The 27,422-nt window shown below is 41.4% G+C and overlaps 1 protein-coding gene across 7 annotated transcripts in view; it reads right to left on the bottom strand.

The window, feature by feature from the left end:
• Positions 1–27,422, bottom strand: part of LRRC4C (leucine rich repeat containing 4C) — a 591,735-nt gene that overhangs the window by 94,806 nt on the left and 469,507 nt on the right. The window contains exon 1 of one of the 7 annotated variants that reach the window (XM_083432914.1): positions 19,306–19,511. The exons of the other annotated variants lie outside the window; for them this stretch is intronic. The gene's annotated coding sequence lies outside the window, so the exon portion shown is untranslated. Of the gene's footprint in view, positions 1–19,305; positions 19,512–27,422 lie in introns of those variants that run through there. 7 annotated transcript variants of the gene reach the window in all.

Consider the following 27,422-nt stretch of genomic DNA (forward strand, 5'->3'; position numbering starts at 1 on the left):
CTCTAGAGCCAATTCAGGAGGTGTAAAGATGGGGGAGGGGAATCCCCATTGTGCAAGGGGAAGCCCTTGTGACAGCTGAATCCCGCCCAGCATCTCCATATGCCTGAACATCTTTCTGTGTCATTTTGCTTCAGTAGTCTGAGCAAAGTAATCAAAGTATTTATGCAATGAATTCAGCCATTTGTCCCGGTTGATGTGTTTTCATGAAATGATCAGTTATAATATCCAAATATTATTCTTCATTTGTAATGACTTATGAATCATTTGACCAAAAATTACAACTTATGGAGGCTATGCTGGCATTTCTTAGTACAATTATTCATTGTGCATGGTTAGTCACAACCAGGCTTTCGACAGGGCACACTAGATACTTTTCAGAGATGCAGTGAGGGGGGTAGGAATACGCCATATGTTACGTTTGTGTCATGGGAGCCATGCACACAACTTGAGAAGCACCAGCCATATGGGAGGAGCTCAGTTTTACCTCATGTCATTTTTAACCTTCTAGGCCACACCCACAATGTACATTTAAAGCACCATTGTACCACTTTAACAGTCATGGACAATCCTGCGAACTGTAGTTCATTAATGGTCCTGACTTCACAGAGCTACAGTTTATAGCACCCTAGGAGCCACCAACTCTTAGGGGTAGAGGAACTGTAGTCAGAAGAGGAGGACACATCCTATTCACCCAGGACCCACTGCAACAGATATGTCCCCCCAAAACAGTGAACATCTACATGTTTAACTGTCCTGCAAGACATGAGAGTGTAATGAGTAATCTTGCCTTGCTCCATCTTTAGAAGCTTGGTGAGTGGATGTGCCAACCTGTTGGGAGAGCTCCATTGCTTTTGTGCAGTTTTAAGCACCTTGTCCTGATCTTGGACTACACTTTCATTACTGCCTCTAGCCTAGCTGTGACTTGATACCCATGGCTGAACTTGTATCTCTTCTCTGTCTCAATAAAGATCTCTTCCTTACTCACAAGTAAAAGCGTCTGTTGTGGTGGTCAGTGCTGGAGCCATGGCAAGCTTCAACCTTGAAATGTGTTGTAAAGTTACAAAATGGGTTAAAAAGCATTCCAAACTTTGAGAATAGGGTATAATCCTAAAGCATTTTAGGTGTAAACTATTCAAGTTCCGGTCAATAGCTTCCAAATTCAGCTTTTAGCTTCCTCAAAGGGACAGTTTTTAATTCAGATGCTCCTGACCATGTTGAGATTCAGGTTACCCTATCACTGCAACTATTCTAAAGTTACAAAAGCAAGAAAAAAAATCATCACCTTAAGAGCTGGCCTGGTTCACTTTTCCTTCACATTAGAAGGAAACTGAGCTAATGATGTGGTCTAATGAGTGGTTTATGCCTTCTGACAAACCAAATGAGGTTTGTCAGCATAGGCTCTAGGCGGCATGGAACTGCTGCAATTTTACATCTCATTGATTACCAGAATGAGGATTGCAAAAACATTCATACAGCATCAAATATCCTTCACAGACCACAGAAATTCAAGCCTTCGCAGAGAAGAAATAAAATGAAGCAACTGGGTAGCACATTGTTTTCTATGTGTATATTGTGGCAAACTGACCTCTATATAAGCTAATAATAAAACAATGAGGTAGTAAACTACAGAGGCTGAAATTTCATGGGTTACATACAGAATTCCATGGGTTCTGGACTGGGTTACATGTTAACAGGCAGTTCAGGCACCAATGATATGCTTGCTTTTCATGAAAAGCACTAGAGTGTTTATTGCACAGTCACAGACAATGTGCACTATACCAGCAATAAGGGTATATAACAGACAAGTAACATTAAAGAGGGGTCTACAAAATTAATACTATGATTCTAAGACTTTCATGGTATTCCTGCTATATAAATAGCAATTATTGGTCTTAATTATAATAAAGCAAAATTAACACCCAGGAGTTGATTTTTGGGTGAAAGGACTGTGAGATCAATTCAGTTTTTGCATTGTAAGCCAAATCATATGCTCAGAGTCTTCTCAGAGGCACTCCATTCTTTAATCCTAACTATGGCTTTTGCACCTGGCTCTAGTTGGTAGATATTGAGGTTTTAGCAAAAAATTAAAGTGGATCTGTCAAGCCTGAAGTCTGTCCACACCTGTCATAAAGTATGCCTCTAAATAAAAATATAAGAACATAGAACTAGCCTGCAGGATTAGGCCCATGGCCCATCTATCACAGAAGCCAACCAAATGTCTGTAGGAAGCCAGCAAGATGGACCTGTTCTGAACACAACGACACTTGGCCCACTTGTGATATCCAGAAGATAATTATTTTAATGGTTATCTTCAGTGGTTTTTTTTCTGGAGGTATGCAGGGGTACGCATACCCCTAAACATTTTGTGAATCTTTGTGCTTATGTCCATTTGCTGTATTTGTTTTTCCCAATTTGAACTATAAAATGGTGATTTTCTTGAGTCACCATTTTTTTTTGGAAAAAAAGCACTGGTTATCTCAATTATTTACCTGTTAAAAAGTAAACTAACTAATTAAGGCTACAATCCTATAACAACTTGTCAGGGAGTAAGTCCCCTTTGACTCAATTCATGCATATGGCTGCGGAGCCACCTGAAATGAAAATTTCTCTTCTGCCACAACATTGCAATAATGCATTTTGTTATTGGCCACATCAAGTGATATACACAGAAAGCTTCTGTTGAGTTAGGTAGGAGCTGATTTGTAGATTGTATCAAGGGTGTGTGCAAGGGTGTGCAACAATGGAATCTAGCCATACACTGGAGGAGCCAACAGAAAACACAGCTACAAGTACTCACAAGTCTACCACCACCATGGAAAAAAACCTATACGATACAAGGCTGACAAAGACCAACCTCCCACAATCCAGACCGCCAGATACAAAAACTAAAACCACTTAACTCAATCAGATCAGAGACAGACCATAGGTTGTCATATGTACAACCTATTTATATATCACATGAATTCAGCATTGAAAGATACTCTAGAAAACTATTTTACAGATGGAAAATACTGGGGGGGGGGGAGCTGAGAGGGCGTTGGTCTAGAAAGGCAATATATTTATGACAGAGAACTCAAAACCTTGCAAGGCAGAAGTAAATGAGCCAAGTCCTCAGATCAAGGAGAAGCTCTATGCTGGAGACCACTCAAAACAAAGATCAAATCACTCAAATAAGCATGCCAATTTAATTACTTCTTAGAGGTAATAATTCTAAGCCTTGCATAGTAGCCCAGACACCAAATGCCAATAACATATGTTATTATCAGGGAGTAGTTGGCTATATGAGCGTCATGACAATTGCTGGAAACTGGGCCATATCAGAGAGGCAATAAACAAAGGTAGTCATCAGAGGTGTGGTAACTTCTCACATGGACAAGGTCTTTAGCTTCTTTGCAAGTGTAACTAAATCCAAGGGAAGGGTGCTGATCTAAATTAAAACCTCCAGCAAAAATAGCAACATCCTTTCATTAAGAAGCCTGAGATTGAGCAACATATTTTTTGAGGGAAAAGAAACAGGTATCTTTTTCCTTCAGAAAAGGAAATAATATAAAGATGCATAAAATCAGGATGCAGATTATAGTGGGTACGCAGCTGAACAAATAACAGGGCAAAAATCAAATCCTGTTTTAACTTTGACATCTGAGGCCTCACCAGCTTTGCAGACTTAGGCAGTGCAATCAACTGTTGCACTTCAGACTACAGGCAGAGATACCATTTTTAATACTCACGCATGTAAAAATCTTTTTTCTTTTTTTTTTGCAAGCAGTAAATAAAGATCAGTATATCGGGAACAAGTATCAAAGCCCTCTTGTGCCAATTGTTTACGAGCAGTGTGCTGTTTGGAGTCACACAGAAAGCACACGAAATGTGACACCGCCACTGCATTGACGCTGACCGAGCTGTTATTTTGCCAAACCCAACTTCGGAAAGAGCCAAAAGATGAGGAATTCACAAGGAACAACATCACCACAATCACACTGGAGAAAAAGAGAGAATTAAATTTTGGGCTCCTCTCTGCAGTAGAAGTCATAGAGATATAAGTGACCAAGTGACATAAATACATATTTGACTATGCTCTATAACACTCCAATAGATGGCTTGGGAAAGGAATACCCCCTTTTCTGCTAAGGAGAGCTGGGGGGAGGGGGCAGGACAGAAGGGGGTTTGCCCATGCTCTCAAAATAGAGATGTTTTTGAAATATTGCTTTCTTGCTCCAACCCCTCCTTCCCCTTTTAATAAACTTTGCATGACTACGCTGTTTATCTTACTCATGCTCACAATTTTCACACTCAATCATTCTTTTTAGGGTGGTGGTGGGAAATACCTAATAGAACTATTCTGTGATACATGGCTTTGACATTTAATATAGTTGAGGGTTTTTTTTATTAAATATGTATATAATAATAATTTATAAGGTCACACATCACACTGGCATCTGGGTGACCTTATAAAAATCTAAGCAGGAGGTAAATAAAGACTAAAGATACGTGTAGGGGATAAAATGTCAGATGTCATATTTCCCATCCCCCAATGTACATTTGTTAAACCTAAAGTACAAGTTAAATATATATATGGCATTATGGGTAGGGGGGAAATCCCATAAACAATCATTGTGGTTACCCTTTTTATGTGAACATTTTATTCTGTACTGTAAAAATAATTTCATACGATAATTTCTGGCCTATCTGTGAATCTTTCAGAGCTCGGATATATTCAGCTGCATTGTTGTGGTTTTGCTATTTTATTGGCTTTCCCTGATTATTACTTTTGTACTCATTACATTATAAACCACTTTGTAAAGAGCAATGCAACTTCTGTGAATAAATAAAGCAAGAAACTCGTGCACAGGACTGGGCTAGACAGCACTTAAATCCACACGTGCCAGCAGTACTTTCCAGCTGCACATTTTCAAAATGATCTAGCCTGATTTCTCCTTTAAAAATTATGCTGTTCATTCACATTTTTCCTAGATGCTTACACATTTGAATTTATTATTTATTGAATGCTCCAGGGCCTACAGGCTATATGTTCAGTAAAGCCCAGAGTGATATGGAAGCCCAGAACTAACATTCCCTGAAAAATACCATCTGGCCCATGTCACTGGGCATGTTGTTCACCCAACATGTGATAACAGCTTCTTTTTTCTTTGTGATTGTTATGACTGTTCTCTTTTGATGCTCCCTCAGCAGTGCAGCCTTATAAAACTAAGCATTTGCTTGAATCTCTGTAAATGCCTTTTCTCCTGAGCTGAGCAAAGATCTTAGAGTGCCCTTTGTCATTATTTGACCCAAACAAATATAGTGGTACCTCCACTGGCAGAGGAATAGGAGTGCAGTGGGAGCAGACCGCCCCCAGCACCACTATTCCGGTAGGATGCCATTGCGGCGCCCCTCCCCTGGACATGCGCTGTGCCCCCCCAAGCGCCAGGTGCCACACGCCCCCGGGGTGCACGCTACGCCTCCACCTGCTCTCCGCCCCCAGTAGCGGAGCATACAGCTTCGTCATTGCTTGGCTCCCGAACAAATCAACTCCCAAATGCTGCAAACCCAGAATTAAGTGTTCCGGTTTGTGAATGTTTTTCAGAAGCCGAACATCCAACGTGGCTTCCACTTGAGTGCAGGAAGCTCCAACAGCCAATTGAAAGCCGCACCTTGGTTTTCAAACAGTTTCGGGAGTCGAATGGACTCCCGGAACGAATTAAGTTTGAAAACCAAGGTACCACTGTATGTAATGCACACAGACACACATACCCCGGATCTCCTACCGATGACAACTTCTTTTATACCCTCGCTTGTGCTGTCCACTTACTACTGTGTTTTGCTTTCCTTTCCATTTCTCCCCATCTTGGGAGACTGGCAACAATCACAAACTCTAAGGGCACTATTACCAGCCAGCAAATAGTGCAGCAACATATTTATTCTCCAAAATAAAATGCATTCTGACAGAGTTTTAGGACATTTGGAGTTACCAAGAGTGAATTCACAGCAATCAGCTCATCACTAAAACATTTATATTGCTACACATTCATGGACAGCTGCAACTTCATAGCTAAAGCGATGCTGCAGAGAGTATAGCCATCTGGATTTCACAGTGGCAGAGAGACTAAACAAGAAGTCCTACACTTCGAAACATCTGATCAACAGGGGACACTTATGAATAATTTCCATTAGCTGCACAGCACAAGCTTTTGTTGCTCAAGATTCCTTACAGTATCAGCAATGATGGGCATACTTCTTTGACAGAACCATTTAGTACTGTAAGCAATGATTCATTACAGAACTCAGTGTATGGGCAAGCCTATTTATTGTGAACAGCAGGCAAAAGTTTATTGACTTCAGTGATTTAAAAACTGCAAACAGGATCTTGAACTACTTTAGCTTGCAGGGAATGGGGAGGGAGAGGGAGAATCACCCAACACTTTCCATATAAAGTAAAATAGAAACATTTTAGCGTCTCATTTCAGTTTATTAGTATGAATGAATGGTGGTTGTTTTGGAAATTCTTACTTGAATGTAGCCAACAATATGCACAAGTAGCATAAACTAATATGTGAAACTCAAAATCCTGCACGCACTGAAATTTGGAATAGATTTAGAAGTGCCAGGAATGAAGCAGAATAAGTCTCTTTTGTGGAGCAAGAAAAGTTCCAAGAAACTAGAGGGCAGGTTTTGTCAAAGTACCAATCTATGCTGGAGTTTATATTTTCCCATCTTTGTGTTAAGAGTCCAGCAATGAATTTCAGTAAATGGAGAGACCCTCTCTTAAGCACTGTTTTACTCTTCAGAAGTGGTGTTCAATGCAATTCTTCACAAAAAGATACAATTATTATTTTAATTTTATTTATTAAATTTCTATACCGCCCTTCATCCGAGGATCACAGGGTGATTTATAATATAAACATACACCCACCACACCCCACACCCCAGTTTAAAAGCCCATAGATTGTTTAATTAGCCAAAGGCCTGGGAGAAGTGGAATGTTTTTGCCTGGCATCTAAAGATATGTAACAAGGCACCAGGTTTGGAGCTATGGTTTGTACTGGATGGCTTATGCCTGGACCTTGTGTTTGTTCCTGGAAGTCCTGGTGGATGTCCTGGAGATGTTTATCAGCTCCTTTCCCCAGTCTTGCAGATTTGATCATTGTCACTTATGCTCTGGTCACATCCAGATTGGACTAATGTATGTGGGTCTACATTTGAAGATTGTTTGGAGTCTTCAGATCCTGCAAAAAGCAGCAATCCAAGTGGTTCCTGGTATATCCCTTTTTTTCATTTGTGCTGGCTTCCAGTTTATTTCTGGGCACAATTCAGAGTGAACTTGCCCAGGCAATGCATCTGAAGCAATGTTCTGTGTTCCACTACATTCAGAAATGTGCTTGGCAGAGACACAAGAGGAGTCCTTCTTCGTCACAGCACCAAGATTGCAGAATTTCCTCCGAAAAGAGGTTCAATTCCCCTCTCTCAAGGTGGATGACTTTTTTAATTCCCCTGTGTTTCAGTAATCAAGTGAAGCATTTATTTTTAATCTCATTGTTCTTATTCTTATATTGTGATTTTAATCTGAAAGCCACTTTAAGGGCTAGAGAGCAGAGTAGAAATTGCCTATATTTCTCCATGGTTATGCCCCAATTATGGGACTCCCCCTTTGGCAACATGCATTCTCCCCACATACATACACACTATATACATTTAAAGCATTCCCTACCAAGAATCCTGGAAACTGTATTTTGTTAAGGGTTATTCTCTGTGAGGCATAAACCACAGCTCCGCAGGGCTGGGAGAGATGTGATTTAAAGGTATGATGTGTACATAGTCTCAGTCTAAATCTAAAGACATTCCTGTTCATCCAGGTATTTAGTGCTCAGATGTGATGGGTTTGGGCATCTTAGAACTTGCTTGCTCTGCTTAGATGTATTTTCAAAAGTTTAAAAATGTTCAATGTTTTTAACTGTGTATGGCTGCTCTGTTCGCCTTTGAGAGGAATGGCAGGATAGAAATTTAATAATAAATAAAACATTGCTCCCTTCTTGTTAACCTATCCTCAATTTTCCAGTTTCTTTGACTTAGGCAGATATCAGAATGGATAAATCAGTGGCCCTTACATATCAGCTTACATATAGTTTGCATTTGAGGAAATGAAACATTAAAAAAACACACAAGCTAGGTGACTAGAAATAAGAAATTCTGCACACAAACATTGTGAAAGCATCCCTAATGTTATCAGGACTGGATTGGGAGGCAGCAAAACTGTTGCCTTTATATAAAACAGATCTAGCCATGCATGCAACTACACAGCTAAGCTAAATCACATTTATTGATTGGAAGGGAATGTGTGTCGCCTCTTGTATCAGAAGGCTATGCAGATATCCTCCATAGTGAAATCTGTCCAAGCAGACTGAATAATCTAGGTTTAATACTTTAAACCACACACAAAAAGGCGTGTGTGTATGTGAAGTCAAGCAAAATAACTGCAGCCACAGGAACTGGGGAGTAGGGCTGGAGCTTCTTAAAATAACTTTTTATTTAGCTATTTTAAGGAGGATTCAGTCAGCAAATTTTAATTCTCTGAAATGTGAACATCTCACCCTAGTTCCAGATCTCCAACAATTGACGGCATTAGACCCCAATTCCATTATGCATGATGAGTATTTGAAGTAAGAAATTACTAATCAAGCCACTCCAGATTTACAGTCATTAACCACTGACCTTGAGTGCAATGCTATTAAGTCTGCGCCTTTGGAATTCACCCCCGTTTCATCACCTAGATATAATAGAATTTCTTCTGTATTAATAATTCACCTTAGCTTGACTGAGTTTGGCAGCCAAACCCTTCTGAAAATTTCAGCTTTGAGTTTCCTACCCTGCTTTCTGGAGAAATACCATATAAGCAACACCTGGATTTAGGACTTGTAAGCTCTAGCACACATTATGGCAACTGCAGCACTGTTGAAAGTTACCGTTTTGTTTTGTTTTCTGACTAAGGGCTGAGTAATGACCTAGATTTAAATCCCAGCGTATTCCACTGATCAACCTTCTTTTTCCTTCCAGACAAATTATCCCAGCTCCGTCTCAGGTGTAAGACCCCCACGCAAATGAGAAGCACCGGATTGATTCTGCTGCTGCTGCATTGGTAATTTCACCCCCCCCCCCCAAGTCAGCTTTCATTTCATAGGAGAAAACCATTATGGCATGTTTGAAACAACTTCTAGGTATCTGTGATGCTTACACAGTAAGCAAAATGTAAGGAGACTGCCTGGTTAAGTGCATTTCCAAACAAACAAAGAACAGAAAACTACATTTTTAAATTTTATTTTTGGCACATTGCTTGGGTCTCAAAGACAGAGGTTAAACCTAGTTTTGGACTGCACTACTTCAGGTTGTATGTGAGGGACTCACTTGTCTAAATGGTCTTAAATACCATAAAACAAGCCCCTGCATATAGGGTTGCCTTCTTTCTGACATGCTAGTTATGTTTGTTGCTGAGGGTGGAGATGATTTGTAAATGGACAAACATACATGCAAGCATCTAAATATAGTGTAAAAGCCGTACAGTGGTACCTCGGGTTACACACGCTTCAGGTTACATACGCTTTGCTTCAGGATGAGAACAGAAATCATGCGTGGCAGCAGCAGGAGGCCCCAATAGCTAAAGTGGTGCTTCAGGTTAAGAACAGTTTCAGGTTAAGAACGGACCTCTGGAATGAATTAAGTACGTAACCAGAGGTACCACTGTATATTCCTCCGGAAATGGTTTTATAAATTATCTGCTTTGCTGTATATGTAAGAAGCAAGTCTCACAGAAAAGCTAAAGCATAATAATCAGCATTTTCTCAAAGTCTTAGGGGTCCTATGTCCCTGAATTTCAGTTGGATTGGATTGGATATAGCCAATCCAACAATTCTAGATAGCCCAGTTATCCATTTCATTGCGCTCTCTCTCTCTCTCAACATCACTACAGTATGCCACCTCATTGATTCATCTCACATATGATAAGAGACCTAAGCCTCTTGGGCAAAAAAAATGAGAGGCACAAATACAAGATGGGTGACACCTGGCTTGAGAGCAGCACATGTGAAAAGGATCTAGGAGTCTTGGTTGACCACAAACTTGACATGAGCCAACAGTGTGACATGGCAGCTAAAAAAGCCAATGCAATTCTGGGCTGCATCAATAGGAGTATAGCATCTAGATCAAGGGAAGTAATAGTGCCACTGTATTCTGCTCTGGTCAGACCTCACCTGGAGTACTGTGTCCAGTTCTGGGCACCACAGTTCAAGAAGGACACTGACAAACTAGAAGGTGTCAAGAGGAGGGCAACCAAAATGGTCAAAGGCCTGGAAACGATGCCTTATGAGGAACGGCTAAGGGAGCTGGGCATGTTTAGCCTGGAGAAGAGGAGGTTAAGGGGTGATATGATAGCCATGTTCAAATATATAAAAGGATGTCACATGGAGGAGGGAGAAAGGTTGTTTTCTGCTGCTCCAGAGAAGCAGACACGGAGCAATGGATCCAAACTACAAGAAAGAAGATTCCACCTAAACATTAGGAAGAACTTCCTGACAGTAAGAGCTGTTCGACAGTGGAATTTGCTGCCAAGGAGTGTGGTGGAGTCTCCTTCTTTGGAGGTCTTTAAGCAGAGGCTTGACACCATATGTCAGGAGTGCTCTGGTGGTGTTTCCTGCTTGGCAGGGGGTTGGACTCGATGGCCCTTGTGGTCTCTTCCAGCTCTATGATTCTATGATTCTATGACACCTAGTATGGACACTCAGGAGATTATCCTCTATATCAGACAGGCTTGTGTGCTATAGCAGTTACAACAACAATGTATATGGGGAAAGTGGGGCAGAACTCTTTGAAATATGTACATTTTTCTAAAGAACAATAAATAGTTGATCCAGGAACTGTCGGCACTAGACTAGGCACTAGGACCCAGAAATTAACGCAGCCCCTGAACTGTACAGTACTGAATGCAACAAGCAACTGTCCTTATGGTAAATGTGATCCATCCAGCCAAGGAATAATGCTCGTAATAAGTCCCATTGATTTCAGTGGTGGAATTAAACACATGCTTAAGTCTCTCCCACCAAAATTAATGGGTTTTTAAAAAAGTGATTGACTCTGGCTACATAGATGTTATAAAGGTAATTTTTATGGACTGATTTTAAAATGCAAAAGCAACTACACAAGGGATGTAAAATTCCTTAGCAGTGAAGACTGGGTATTTTTTTTAAAAAATGAACTACTAACCACTCTGATACTTTCCGCAAATTTGTAGGGGTGCCCTGAGACTGGGGTGGACTAGGGAAGGACGGCTGGTAGAGTAAACTGGATATATGATTGTTACATTGTTATATTGCCCAAAAAAATCAATTAAAATTACAATTTTTAAAATGAGCTGAGGAAACTATAAGGGGCGTTAGAAATCAAGACTGGAAGTCAAACGATGAAGCCCTTCCATCCTCATGCTTCAAATGTCTGGACCTTAATCTGTCAGAAACAGGGGGCACAGTACCACATAATTGTTCTCCATAGCGTCAGGTAATGGCCAATATTGGAAAAGGGCTGCTTAAGATTCGGTACAGCTGTTTTGCAGCTACTTAGGCTTTCCTAGAAACTTATTCCTTTCGTCTTGTGAAATACACAGGCTCTCCTGAAGATCTGAAGACATAATTATGATGTTAAAAAGTTCTTTTAACCCCCAGCGCAAGTTACAGCCAATAAGCAATGCCTATTTATAACATTTGTATTCCACCCAACCCCAAGGATCTCAGAGGAGTGTATCTGGGGTCACTCCATTTCAACCAGCACTCTATTAGGCAGGCGAAAATAAGATTTTGGTTCTCCCAGGCCAACTATTTACCCTGCTTAGAAAACAAAGGTATTGGTCACATCTTGAAAGTAATACGAAGGAGGCATTTTCACCCGATTGTAGATTATTATTACGCCGAACATATATCACAAGCACACTTCTATAGAGATCATTCAAAGCACATTTTTCACCTCTTAATTATCACTTAGGTTAAAGGCTTGTGAAGAAATATGCTAGCACATTAAATGTCCTTCTGAGGCTGGATTGCCTGACTTGCCTCTGGCTTCTAATAACCTGAACTGTTGCAAGGACTAAGATGGAAATACACTGATTAACAGCATGCAGTTCTGTAGAATACCTTGGGACCTTAACATTTCACTCGTCAGTTGGGATTCTTGTTATTCCTAATCACACCATCTACCTGTCCCTTCAGGCTTCATAGTAATGTCATGATAAGCTATCTCTTCCCTCTTTCTTTTTGTATTTCAGTTGCTATGTACCTCAAAGAGATTAGCCATCTTTTACTTATGACCTCATAGGACGCATCTATATATTATCTTTTTGCTTAAAAGTTCAGATGCTATTTCTGGCATCCAGGCAGAAGGATTGCTAAGCACTATGCCCTTTACTTTGAGCAGGGTACATTCAGAACACCAGATGTGGTGTTCTCTCTGATCTAGGAAAATAGGAAGTTAATCAACAACTCTGATACAGGCTAGAAAAGGATTCATCTCTATTTCAGCACATCTCTGCTCTTCCTCTGTTCTCTTCCTCTTCCTTTTCAGACTTCCTCTTAGGACTGATGAACAGAAACATGTTTCTGATTGGGTTCGCTCCCTCCCTCCAGCTTTCATTGACTCATTCAGCTGAGCTGGGATGAATTTACATGAGGAGAACTAATCCAGCAAAAGAATATTAGAGGAAAGTTCAGATATTTAGGAGAGAAAAATGTGATCAGTCCTGCTAGGACTGTGTCCATTCAGAATGTTCTGCCCAGGTTGAAGATTTGTTGTGCCTGAGATGCTAGCACATTATGTTCTAACCTAGCCTTATCCATATTCTGCTAGATTTTCCACCTTCCTTCAACATTAATTGAAAATGCCCTAGAGTTGTAATGTACAACTACACATTAAGTTCAACCAAGGGAGGATTTTCCATCCAGTTCCTGGTCTCTCAATCAGTTTAGGTAAGCCAAACTACCATATACCACAAATAGAGACCAGGTATGCCAGACAGACGCGGGTGGCGCTGTGGGTAAAAGCCTCAGTGCCTAGGGCTTGCCGATCAAAAGGTCGGCGGTTCGAATCCCCGCGGCCGGATGCGCTCCCGTTGCTCGGTCCCAGCGCCTGCCAACCTAGCAGTTCGAAAGCACCCTCAGGTGCAAGTAGATAAATAAGGACCGCTTACTAGCGGGAAGGTAAACGGCGTTCCTTGTGCTGCGCTGGCTCGCCAGATGCAGCTTTGTCACGCTGGCCACGTGACCTGGAAGTGTCTCCGGACAGCGCTGGCCCTCGGCCTCTTGAGTGAGATGGGCGCACAACCCTAGAGTCTGTCAAGACTGGCCCGTACGGGCAGGGGTACCTTTACCTTTATGCCAGACAACACAAAGCAAATAGATAGCTCTCTCACACATAAGTCGCACACCACACCAAAAGTCAATTGTTATGAAAAATTATCAAGCACATTGATAATTACAAATTACAGTTAGGGATTCCTATTTGAGCCAAAGGCTTAACCAAACATCTCTATATATGTCTAGCAAGAAGCATGTCCCATTGTTCTGATCAAATCAGTCCCTGGTGAAGTTTTGACTTTTGTATTTCTGCATCTTCTTGTATTCTTACATTTTTAATTGCAATTATTTCCACTTGCTCTTGATTTTATTTTATAAGCCTTTCACAGAAATTTGTAAGGGGGAGTCTTGTGTATAAACCCATAATCAAATTTTCTTTGTTTATGCAGAGGGAGGAAAAAGAATTTGTGATAACAAAAATGAAAAGCCCCCCCAAAAAAATACAAAAGGAAAGGAAAATCTCACATACTATTTTCATTTTGTAGAGCCACAATTAGAGAGGGATCACTGAATGAGAAGTTTCAAGGATGATAAAATATGTAGAGGAGCAACCATAAAAGGAAGTTGAAGATTCTGGCAATAAACTGACTACAAAGGTTGTAGGAATGCTCCAGGCATGCCATATATATTGCCTTAGGGAAGGAGACAGGGCTAGTTGGCTCTCTTCAGCTCTAGCAAAAATCTAGTGTCAGCAAACAAGCATATCTTCTTAGCTCTAGCAGGTGACAAGACGCTGATATATAAGTAAAATACACAGGCTTCCTACATATGCACAGTATAATATTTCTCACATACTACATTAAAGGAAAAGGTTACAAGTGATGCCCTGATGGTTGAAAGACTATAAATGACAATTTTTAAGAGTTTTCCAGAATGTGTGTACACTAAAAGTGGTAAAGCAGTGGGCCTTACACCAAAACCCCTGGCACAGAAGCTCCATGTCAGAACTCCCACTGAGTAATGTGGATCATGTAGCTCCCCAGGGTACTCCAGTGACCTGCATGCAATGAAACAGGGGGCTGGCAGCTCGAACACAGGTGGTGTAAATCTGAGTTATGTATACCACATGGGTGGGAACTCATGTTTCTTGTCTGGCTGTATTAAATCTAGACACTGCTTTGGAGATGTATGGAGGATGACATGGAAGAAATATGGAGACATGCTTTTTTCATCTGCAGGTAGTGTGTTCAGATATATATATATATATCTCCACATTTCCTCCAATGAGCTCTAGGGGCTTTACATGACCCTCATTTTCTCCCCACAAGGAGCTTGTCAAGTAGGTTAAGCTGAGAGAGACTGGTCCATGAAGAGAGCTTCATGATGGAGTCGGGTTTTGAAGCCTGATCACCCCAGTCTGAGCCCAACTGCCGACCTACTGCATCACATTGTCTTTCTTTTAAACTTGTGCAGATTTGAAAGTTCTTATTCTTCAACCTAATTAATTCCTTAAACAATCAAACAAACAAGCACAAGCCAGGTTGCAAAACAAATCAAGCTAGTCAACTTTAAAACCTAACAGATGGGAAACAAATGCCAAAGAAAACATGTCGTACTGGAGAATTTAGAGAGAGAGAGACTGCTAATCTTGAAAATAAAAGACAAATTAATTTAAGTACAAATTAACCATTTCTTTCGAATCATGCCAAGACAGAAAAATGCACTTCTATACTGGCGGTGTTAAAATTAACTCATTCTAAATCTCGCCCTATTATACATTATTATTTACTGATAAGAACCAGCAGAACACTGTCCCACCCAGTAAGCATGATGTCTTACATTGTGTAACTTATTTTCCTGGGTTTGGTTATAAAAAGGCACAGAAAGCTGCCTTATACCCAATCAGATCATTGGTCCACCTAGAGCAATTTTGTTTTTACTTACTGGCAATTTCACTGAGACTTTTCCAAGATGCCATGAATTGAATCTGGGACCTTTTGCATGCAAAGCAGTGTACTACCAGTGAGCTACTGCCCTTCCCCATTCCTGTTAATCTGCTCACTAAGCATTTCTGCTGAGGAACAATGATGGAGGTCATTTTTACCAATTATTCACCCTCTGCAGCCCCCCCCCCCCAAAAAAAAACCCTACTTTGGAAGGTTGGAACACTCTCTGGAGCAGTGTTTGTGACTAAAAGGGAAAGGGGCAATCAGCCAAAATCACCTTCCACCACCCCTTCCTCCAGTGTAAGCCTCAGCTAAATCTCAGCCCCTTCTATTTGCCAATGGGTCACAGTGGATGCAACTAGCATTGTCCTGATTCATGAACTGAGAGTAATTAATCCCTGTTTGTTGGCTTATTTTTACCATTTTTCTTTCTCCTTAATGACCGCATGGTTTGTTGTTCTTGTTCTTTGGTACAATATACTTTTATTGTGTTGTAGAATGTTGAAAACTCAATATGCTAAAGAAAATTAAAGTTACATAAATTAAGAAATTTGAGATGGGTATCTATAGAAGTACAAGAAGCTCTTATTATTATCCCCAAGGAATCAGCTGACCCCCTGTATCTCATGGTGATGCTGAGTAACTGTGTACGACATCCGGGCAGAAGCAGAACATAGTGAAATTCCATGGCAGATGCCATCAAAGTGTAAAACTCATTTTTTTCTGGATACAAATTTAATCACAAGCTATCTGTTTGATCCAATGGCAGATGATTCAGTTCAAGAAAGAGCGGACTAGAAACTTACAGCTTTGCCTCTTTGAAATGTCTCCTCAGGTTTTAGAATTCCAAAATACCTTATCTTGTTGCCAAAGAGAAACCGGTGGCAATAGCAATTCTCCATTAATCCACTTTTGATTTCTGAATCCACTTTTGATGTATGGATTTTGTATTTCTGAATATTGTTTGGACAAAGTTTGTCCCTACTGCCACCGCCAAATCCTCTTACAGAAGCTGAATAGACTTGGGGTCAGCAAACTTTTTCAACAGGGGGCTGGTCCACTGTCCCTCAAACCTTGTGGGGGGCCGGACTATATTTTTTTTGGGGGGGGGGGGATGAATGAATTCCTATGCCCCACAACTAACCCAGAGATGCATTTGAAATAAAAGGACACATTCTACTTATGTAAAAACACACTGATTCCTGGACTGTCCGCAGGCCAGATTTAGAAGACGATTGGGCTGGATCTGGCCCCCAGGCCTTAGTTTGCCTATCCATGGACTAGACTGACAATTGTTTCTTAATTCAATGCCACATTCTTTAGCACACCTACCCTCCTAGCATAGGCCCCTGAGGTGGCTATCTCACTCTCTTCTGTCCTGGTGTGGTGGTGAAGAACCAGTTTCCATGTAGTAGTGTCTGCCCTATCCTGAAAACACCCGACAAGTAACAATGGGAGGAATATTCCTTATCAACTCACCATTAGGAATACAGAAGGACAAATGGGACACTCACAGTTTTTATTGCACACTGGTAATTGTAGCACAGTAAGTGCTGACAGCATCACTTAAAAAAAAAAAAAAAGGATTGCCACACTTTTTGCTCTTGCCTGGCCTTTATGCCTCTGAAACAAAGCAGCTTTCCCCATCATCACATCCATAAGCTAGGCAATGCTGTACTTCATCAGTTGCTTTCCTGTCTGCTATGCACTTCTCCAAGTAGCAGGAACTAAGGGAGGTAAAAGAAGGAAACCCTGATAGGATCAGTTGGCTTCCCTGTGGTCACTGCTGCTGTAGGTCTTGCTTGTGTGGTGTGCCAAGGGAAAGAACATCCTTGCCTCAGCAGGTTGCCTGTAGAGAGAAAGGAAGATGATGAGGAGAGTCCTGAACAATGGCTAGCAGCTTCATGTGAGTGAGGTTCACAAGTGTGTGCTTAAGAATGCTGTAGCCCAAGTGCTTTCCCACTCTGCATGTTCTTCCAGCCCCAATCGGTGTGTCAAAATAACGTACCCAGGCAATACTTACTCCTCCAGTTTGATGTAGGAAGTTCCACTGGAATGGTCTTTAGCAATTTTGTTCTGCACCATTATCTCCTGATTCTGAGCCTGCAAGGTGGAAAAATAATAATCATGTGTTCTTGACCAATGGTAGCAAGCAGTGAAGATGTGCTTGATAGTCCCTAAGCAAGTCTACCCAGAACCTTCCCTAATGTGTGATGAAAACTTACCTGGGTGTATGTGAGTTCTGCATTCCCCAAGGCCGACACTCCCCATTTTGCCATATGAGGCAAGCTGGGAAGTACCATCCCACCCTGCCACTTTTGCACCATCCTGCCACCACTGCTGCAGAATTGGTGCTGGCACTGGCACCGATTTCTGGCAAGATGTCCCCAGAAATTGGTACCAATGCTGGTGCTGCTTTCTCCCCAATGGCAGAGGTGCCAGCGAGGCAGGGCGCTGCCTTGGGGACTTCTGCCGCCCAAGGCAGCTACTTCACCCTGCCTCATGGGTCAAGCCTGGCATTCTTCAACAGTGATGCCTTTACTGCACAGTAGTTATTTCCCAATATCGGAGATACTTTCCACATTGTAGGAGGACAGAATGACCATGCATGTGTGAGTGCTCTAGGCACCACTTGGAGCCAAGGGAAGGAATGGAATGTGTCCAGGGGTCAGTTCTGGGGCATTGGCCTCCCCCAACCCTGCTAAGCCCTTATTTTGCTTACCTGTGTGTGGTATCTCCGTTGGGCAGTCCTGGTTGCAGTGGTGGAGCTGGCATTCCTGCCTCTTGCTGGTCTCACAGTACAACCTCTGTAAGTATTCTGAGAGGAATGTTATTCACCTGCTCCCACCTCTTTGTTCTTGGCCCTGGCTGTCTGTTATTTGTACAAAGTGATCCCTTTCAGCAAATTGTTCAGGTTCCTTGTTGTAAGAATTCTCTGTTGTATGCTGCAGCTTGCTAGACAAGAGGGTTGACTGGTGTAGAAATGCACTTCACATCTTGACATAAGAACTGTGCTCCTTTGTGAGTATAGTCCCAGAACTGTGCCATGATGGAGTTCAAGTTAGTCAGAATCCCACCTTCAATAACACTCTGCATGTGTTGAGATTCTGTGTTAACACATGAGGGAGGGTTGCAGGGGTGAGTGTGTGGTCTCCAGTCCACCACCAGCGATCTTTGCTTTCTCCACAATTCCTGATGGAAACTGTATAAAGCAGGGAACCTTCTATACCAGATTTCCTCAAACTCTGCCCTCTAGATATTTTGAGACTACAATTCCCATCATCCCTGACCACTGGTCCTGCTAGCTAGGGATCATGGGAGTTGTAGGCCAAAAACATCTGGAGGGCCAAGTTTGAGGAAGCCTATTCTATACCCATGAAGACTCATAACACATTTTACAGCTCTGGAACAAAACAGGATTCTAAAATGCACAGGGAACCTAAGCAGATGGAGAAGGCTCTCTGCTTCACACAGTCACTCTTGAACACATGGAGGACCACAAGATGGGCAATGGGACCAGATCTGACACACTAGTCTCCTTGTCCCCTTGTTTATTACATTGACCATGAACCTGCGTGCCTGAAGAGGACTAATGAAGTTGGTGGTTGGAGGGGAAAATGTGAGTGAAAGTGTTGAGCTCTCCATTGATTACAACAGATTGTTTCTACTTAGTGCATCACAGTAATGCTCTTGTCAGACTGGGACTGACAATGAAGTGAATATAAGCTGCCAACTGAGTTTGCCATAGCCCTAACATTCCCCTACCATACTAGCAGTTTCTGCCAGTGCGTGCCACAAGACTACCGGGTGTTGTTGGGCTGCAACTGCTACCAGCTCCAGCAAGCATGGCCAAGAACCATCCTGTACTAAATTATTACAAATCCACTGTTTTGCATCAGTACAAAGAAAATTACTAGTGAAGTCATCCCCATGCAGCAAGCATAACTCAATTATAAAATATGCACAATTAAGTAAATAAATATTACACCCCCCCAGTATTACACCATTAAACTTTTGGGCTGTGGTCCACAACTCACCTATGCTTGTTTCATCACATGCTTCCACACAAACAAAATTAAGTACATCATTTCAATTGGTTTGTGGATCATATACTGTTCATTGATATTTCTTGATCTAATGCACGCTGGGGGGGAAATGTTTTGCAGATCATTTGTCAATTATTCTGCTGAAAATTCCTGGAGAGCCATGGAACTGACTCATTCAGTTAGTCCATTCAATAGAAAAGGCCCCAGTGGGAGTAGCAGATTGCAAAGCTCACCACAAACATCATCTGCCTGGGACATGTGATCCAGCCAGGGCATGCAAAATAATGCTCCTTTATTTTTAGTTCTCTAACTGCAGGGAAGGACTTAAATCCCAACCCTGAGTCTAAAAAGCTCACATCAAGACTTGCAAGCTAACATGAATCACACCCTGGGCTTTTAAAACACAAAAAGAGAAATGTGAAGAGACAAACTACTGAATACTTAAGAGTGCAATCAATTAAGCAAGTCCAAAATGCTTTCAAAAGGACCTTGAAACCATCACAAAACAAATGGAAGATACTACATAACAATCAAAATTGTGAAATAATAAAGTGTATAGAAACCAAAGGTGACATGGCCAAGATAATACAGGATGCTGAAAAAATCCCATTGTACGTGACATTATAAAGGGTATAAAATGTTTCTAATTTAGGAGTGGGCCAAATGGTTTTCCTCAATTTTGTTGTCAGTTCTTAGTGGGGAACATTTTGGAAACTTACAAGGGGACAAATAAGGCTGTCTCCTCCTCCATCATTTCCTCTGTCTGTCTGTCTGTCTGACTGACTGTGTATTTGAGCTTTTCCAACCCCAAGAAAGTGCTAGATAATCTCTCCTCCCCTTGGATAATTTACATAAAATGGCTTCCCCAGTTTCTCTTTGGAAAATTTCAAGTTGCCATTTTCACACATATCTAGTAGGGACCACTGCAGTAGTCCAGTCTGAGGAAGGGTGCTCAATTAATGCACAGATAATGGAGGCCAGGACCATCCTCACTAGGAAAGGCTACAACTGAGCAAAGCTGGAAGAAAGGCATGACTAGCAAACATCACCACCCAGGTATCAGGGAAAAGCATTGGATTCCAGAGCTCCCCAAACTGTGTACCTGCCCCCGACTTTTTTTTTTTTAATGGAAATTTATCTCCTGAGCCAATCTGAGGCTCAGAAAATATGCTCACACCCTGCTTTCAAAATCTTTCCTTGAAGAAATAAAACACTGCTGCTTTGCAGTAAAAGCCCACATCTCTTGGGGGATCCTCTCGTTTCTAATGAAATTATGCCTCAGGGCCAAGGAAAGCAACAGAAAAGTCTCAGTGAAGCATCTGCTTTGAAAATCTGATTCCTGGAAAACAGGCTGCAGGAAGGAGGGGGCTGCTGAAACTACAAGTCCCAACGCTTCTTGCACCAACAACATCTAGCATCCAAATTGCTCAGCTACCCTGAGAAAAGTTCACGTCTCAGGGTCCTGGCACCTGGGCTGCAAATGAATCCTTCAGGGCTAGAGGGAAGGAAGGAGAGAGCCTCCGGCAAAATCTCACTACAGCCACCATCAGAAAATGGGGGGGGGGAGAGAGAGAGAGATTGGCAGTTGTGGAACAGAATATTCAGGGACTCATAGTGGGAGGTTGAGACAGCTCATGGGAGTTGGGTGGTGGGTGTGATAAATTTTTTGGAATTGTGCAAAAAATCTTTGTGAAGCCAGTGTGAGATCTAGACCGAACACCACCCTGCCCCCACCCATCTGAATACAGATGAACTTTATTTCTTATTACAGGAGATATAAAAAAGAAATCGTATGACACTTCTTTGTTATTCGATACGTGTGATATGGGGGCAGGGAAACTCTCCATTGCATTACAATACAGTGGTACCTCGGGTTAATAATTTAATTCATTCTGGAGGTCTGTTCTTAACCTGAAACTGTTCTTAACCTGAAGCACCACTTTAGCTAATGGGGCCTCCTGCTGCCACTGTGCCACCACTGCATGATTTCTGTTCTCATCCTGAAGCAAAGTTCTTAACCTGAGGTAATATTTCTGGGTTAGCGGAGTCAGTAACCTGAAGCGTATGTAACCTGAAGCATATGTAACCCAAGGTACCACTGTACTTGTTCAAAGACATGTAAATCCGCACTGGAGGTAGAAACTGCAGGGGGGTGGGGATCTATAATATCTTCCAGTAATGAGAAGCAGTGATGCAGTTGTAGGGTCTATGGTTATCCAGTGCTTGATTGGACAACATTTAGTTTTTCATCTTGCATTGCAATTGCTATGTAGCTTCACAACGCCTGAGATTATCTCTATCGTGAAATGAGACTCAAATGCATTCTACCTATACCTCCCCAAAATGCATTATGCACCTAGCAGGCAGCATAGGAATGTACACATGACCTCAAACAGTACTAGCATACAAGAAGGTGCAGCACAAAACTTTCTCAATCAATATTATTAATGTGATAGTATTGGATTTGACCTCTTCTATCCTTGGCAATCATTTCTGGAAAGGCAGGTGTGTTACTGGATTCTGCCATTTTACCCATTCATGTCCTACAGTCCGATTCTGAACCGGCAAAACAATAAATTTCCTAATGAAGGCCATAACGTGGGAAACCCTGCTCATTGCTTTTAATCAGCTGTAATCACTCCTCCATTGAGAAACTATGGCAGAATCAGCAGGAGTTCTTTCTCTATCTGCACATGCCAGTAGCATTATTTAATGAGCTTAGACTAACATCAGCCTTGAGTTCTCTGCAAATATGGTGTTGCAAGTGAATATCTTACTAGGAAACCTAATTCAGATCTCTTTCATTCCCACAGAAACTGAATATGCTGAAATACATTAATTACTATACTTTAAACTATTATTTATTATTGAAAGGGCTTTAGGCATTTCTTGCAATAACTGAGAACCAAACCTTAAATATACCCTGCTTGTCTTGCTACCCATAAGACAATCTTACCACATTTAAGAATAACTATGTGATTGTTGACCCCAAATGGTTATGTTCACATTTCAGGTAATTCTGAGTAGTGGATACAATCCTCTCTTTTTTTAAAAGCACATATTCAATAGTATAGGATTGTTCCATTCATGCCAAGGTATATGAATCCTGAACTAGTCAAGTTAGTGGGTTTGCTGAAAGCACGCTCTATGTGTATGGAATCCAAATAGTACACATTTATTTGGTTCAACATGAAAAGAAGCTTGTGATCAGCAGCCTGATTCCTGTCACCTGTGGCAAATAGGTTTGCAAAGAACTGCCTACAATACACATCCACAGCAAAAGCAGAGTGCACAGTAAATAGAACCTATAATCAAATATCCCGAACAGTGCAATTGAGGCTGGCCTTGGACATAAAAGGAAGCAGTCAGAAACAGGATTCTCAAGCGATTCCTACACTTTCCCAGCTACGCTTCTGATGTAATGCCCAGCATATTGACTTATGCATCTCTGCCGTGTGGGATGAATAAAGTAGACAAGCATCTCTGCTGGGGGGTTACCAAGCTGCTGTTTCAGATGTTGCACTGAAACTGTCGAAAGAGGGTGAAGGCTTGATCACACTTTCTCTTTCTGGCATTCCAATTGATAATCCAACACAGTAATCTTCAATCTGAAAATCCCATTTAGCCATGCACCTCTCTACAGGAGATGTTCAAAACTTTCTTTTGTTTATTTATTTCTTAAAATCAATACACTTGATTATTAAAAAAAACCCCTGAAAGTGGCTTACAAAAGATTATGTATACAGTACTATGAGTCAGTGACCCTGGTTTTCGTGAATGGGGAATGCTCTTTGACATTTCCCATTGGCCAGAGCATGAAGCAGAGCTGCCAACTGTCTCCCCTGCTGTTGGCCTGGCCATAGAACCTTGAGCTTTGGCACTTGAAGCAAATGATAATTGTAAAAGGTTTTGATTTATTTGGGAAAAAAAACATCTTATCAATATGATCACAGATGATGATGTGCTATTCCTTTCTGTTCCTGAAACCTCATTACTTGCTGTCATGCCTCAACTTGCTATATATAGCAAGATATCTGAGTTCACTGTTAACTTCATCAAATTTGAGTGAGTGTATATGCACCCTGTCAAACTTACAACGGCAAAGTCAGAAAACAACTAGCCTGAAACTCTTTACTACCTACCCACCAACCTTCCAATCAGCAAGCCCAAGAGGCTTAGTGGTTTAGACCACAACGCCACCCGCTCCCCTGAAGCAAGATGAGCACCACACCCCATAGTCGCCTTTGAGTGGACTTAACTGTCCAGGGGTCCTTTAGCTTTTACCTTTACTACCTACTTTAAATACCTGGGAGTGAACATATCTAAGAATTTATCTAAACTATAAAAATTGAACTTTATGCCCTTGATAAAAAAAATTAACAACTAAGCTAAAAAAAAAACTGGTTAATGCTAACATTCTCAGGGTTGGGCAAAGCTTCTATATCAAAAAAATGATGCTATTACTGCAGCCATCTTTACTTATTCCAAGTCTCACCAATAAGCATGCCCATATTTCATGTTAATAGATGCCAAAAAATATAGGGTCAAGAACAGGGAGTGGCAATCTAAGGCCCATGGGCCACAAGCAGCCCATGGGGGTCGTTTAACTGGCCCATGGACCCCCGCTGCCTGTTCGGGGACCCCCGCCACCCGCTTGGTTGGCTCCCATGCACCGTGCTAAACTGGCCCAGAGCAGAGCAGGTACTGCCTTCTGCGATGCTGGCTGGCTTCCTATTGGCTGCAGGAACTTCCTGCAGCCAATGGGAAGCTGTGCACGCCTCCTCTGCACCGGAAGGAGCGCTGGAAATAGTGTTTGCGCATGCGTACGTGCGCGCGCACACTCCAGCCCACTGCAGCGTCTGTGGGACTGTGAACCGGCCCAAGCCACAAAAACTTTGCCAACCCCTGGTCAAGAAAGAAGGGTCACAAAAGTAGGAGGTATAGCGATACCTATCCTAAAATGGTATAAAGACTCTGCTCACTTGCACAATAACCTTTTGATTTTACAAGGCTTACGCCAGCTCCCATGGTTAAAACTGGAGAATGATAGAGGTCACGACATTATGCTTTTATTCCCTTATCAGAAAATGGACAGCAAGACACCAGAAGACATTATTAACCCCTTTCTAAAATCAGATTTGACCAGGTGGAAGCAATGGAGACTGAAACGTTTACCTTTTGATTCCCCTTTGGTTTCAATAACTCTTTCTTTCACACAGCAGCCAAATCAGCCTCATTTGCTAGGTGGGAAATGGTGGGATTATATAAACTCAACGACTTCTGCACTGAACAAAAGACCCTTGCAGCTCCAAAAATAAATTTTATATTGGGAGAGATACCACGTCTCTGGTTATAGATACACCAGATTGTACATTTTCTATATCAGCCAAATATAAAGACTCAAGCATTATGCAACTTAGTTTTGAGCTGCTCAGCAGAACCAACCCACTGGGAAAGGAAATCATCTCCCAACTATATAAAATCCTTACAAAATTGGCTACCCTTCCTCTCACTTTATTAAAACTAAAACGGGGGGGGGGGGGGGTGAGAAGAATTAGAGGAACAACTCTGGGAACAACCCTGGAGTAAACTGCAACTTGGATTAATCTCAATCAGAACTCAAGAAAATACTTTAATGATAGCACATTGCTGGTACATGTGCCCACCTGAATTATATAGAATTAGTAATAACACATTCAAACTTTGCTTGTGAAATGCAATTTATCTAGTACACATGTGGTGGCTTTGCCCCAAAATTATTCCCTTCTGAGAAAAAGTTTTTCAAACAATTAATCAAATGATTGAACAATTGCTACAACCAGACCGAAAATTAGCCCTGCTATCTTATTTTACTCTTCAGATTAAGAACATAACCAAGAGATTGTTCTCCACTTACTAACTGCAGCCTGAGTAGTGGTTGCAAAAAATATATATTAAAAATTAAATGTTGTTGTTCTTTTGAAGCCTGGATTTCACAAGTATAGGACATTGTGCTTAAGGACTAATTAACTATTTCACAAAAGGAATATCGATCTGGGAGGGAAACATGGTATCCTTTTATTGACTTTGTTAAGACAATCAAACATGGCTTTCACCCTACATCAACTTCTGAAACCTTCTGGAGAGACACTTTCATTTGATTGCCTTTCTTGGAACGTCTCAAACTACAACCATCAGCCACTACGTTTCTTTCTTTTCTGCACAACTACTAAGCTCTGTTTTCCTAATATAGGTATGTTTTGTTACTTGAAAGTAAATACCATTTTTTTAAAAAAGATAAAACAGTAAAATCAATAAAAATCCACAAGTATATTTTAAAAACATGCAAAAGTTAAAATACTGAAACAGATTAAATTTGCCTGAAGTTTCTAAGCATCTGGTTAGGCTGGTCTAAACAACGTTTTTAGCAGACGTTGAAAGAGTTCGGTGAAGGCCTAAACCAGGTCTGTGTGCCAAACTCCAGCTCTTTAGGCCCTGTGCCACAAGCAGGGATGAGGAGATCAATTTATTCCCATATGAATCTGCAATTTTTCAAAAAAAGCATCATGACTACTGAAAGTAAGCTGGTTGATACAGTAGTGTCATTAGCCAATATTGACTGCTCTCAGCAGCCAGCCAGCCCTTGACAGACACACACAGAAACAAACCATATTACTTTTTATCAGAATTTGAAAGGTTATTATGCACAGAAGAGGGAAACAAGTTCTTCCAAATCCTTGGTTAGAGGAAAAATAAGTTTTGGCAGACACTCAGAAGCACACACAGGTGCTGAAATGTCCTGCCTAAACAATTACAGCACTGAAATATAGGCAGACAAACTCTCTCATGCACACATGCTCAGAGTAATTAAGTGAATTATATGTTTTTCGATACTCCCATAATGTTATACCAGTACATGGAGTGGGATATCAGAGCCACGAATTCTTCCACAAAGTCTAACAGCTCTGAAATCCATGCCACGGAGTAACTGAGTCAATAAATATGAGAAGTGTGGAGCAGTTCTCCTGGGATTTGTCCTAAGGGACATCCAGGGATCAATGAAGATGAGCCAAAGTACTAGCATGCAGCCACCATTGCATGTGTGTGTGTAATTTTTTCTGTGTGTGTGTGTGTGTGTGTGTGTGTAATTATTGCTGTGTGTGTGTAATTATTGCTTTTCAGCTGTTTCTATTTTAGCTGTAAGCTACCTTCAGTTGAAAACAGTATGGGTGATGAAACCATGCCACAGGTCTGCCCTGATCAGGAGAACTTGAATAGTTGCATTTATTGCTGAACAACAGAACTTACTATACAGGCACCCTCTTTGCTGGGTTCCAAGTCACATTCCTATACTGCTGAAAAGACCAGCGAGCAGACAGAGATGTCTCCACCCAGTGCCCATTACCTGATTTGCTTCCACATGCTGAACTCCACTTCACTGGAGCTGCTGTCACTTGCTCATGTGTAACTGCTGCCTGAAATGTACACACCTCAGCTTAAGTTTTCTAATCAGATGAAAGCTGGTCTGAGGTATAGCTCATCAAACAGGACTACTTTTCAAGAAGCTACAAGATACCCAAGGATTGTGGCTACCATCATGTGCACTCAGCTTCAAATACCAGCAGTCTGAGGTGGAATAAATGGTAATGTGTACACAGCATAAGATTCCAACTAGTTCCCATTGAGTTAAAGATGAAACCACATGGAGAAGGGAGGGGAGATCAGGCATGGCTCTTAAAGAGGCAGTTGACACACAAGGTCCATTCAGACCATACCCAGGGCTTACTTACTTAAATATTCCTGCACAGCCCTAATTGATCACACTCTACTTAAAGCAATTACTTCATTGCCTGTAAAGTGCTTTAATATAAAGTGCATGTAAAGGCTTGCTACTGCTAAAGTGCACCACACTATTTAAAGAATGCTTTAACAGCCTTATTGCGGAGACAACCCATGAGAAGAAAGAAAGCAAGGAAATCTGACAACCATGCAGAAGATACTAGAGCTTAAATTGTCCACCAGCTTTCCCTTGGCACTATTTAGATTTAAGGAAGACACACATGTTTGCAATGATGCTCTCCGTAGTTTGCATTTACTTTGCATTATGTAATGCAAAATGTAAACACTCT

This window comes from Podarcis tiliguerta (assembly GCF_965153285.1).
Source record: "Podarcis tiliguerta genome assembly, chromosome: 1".
Lineage (NCBI taxonomy): Eukaryota > Metazoa > Chordata > Lepidosauria > Squamata > Lacertidae > Podarcis > Podarcis tiliguerta.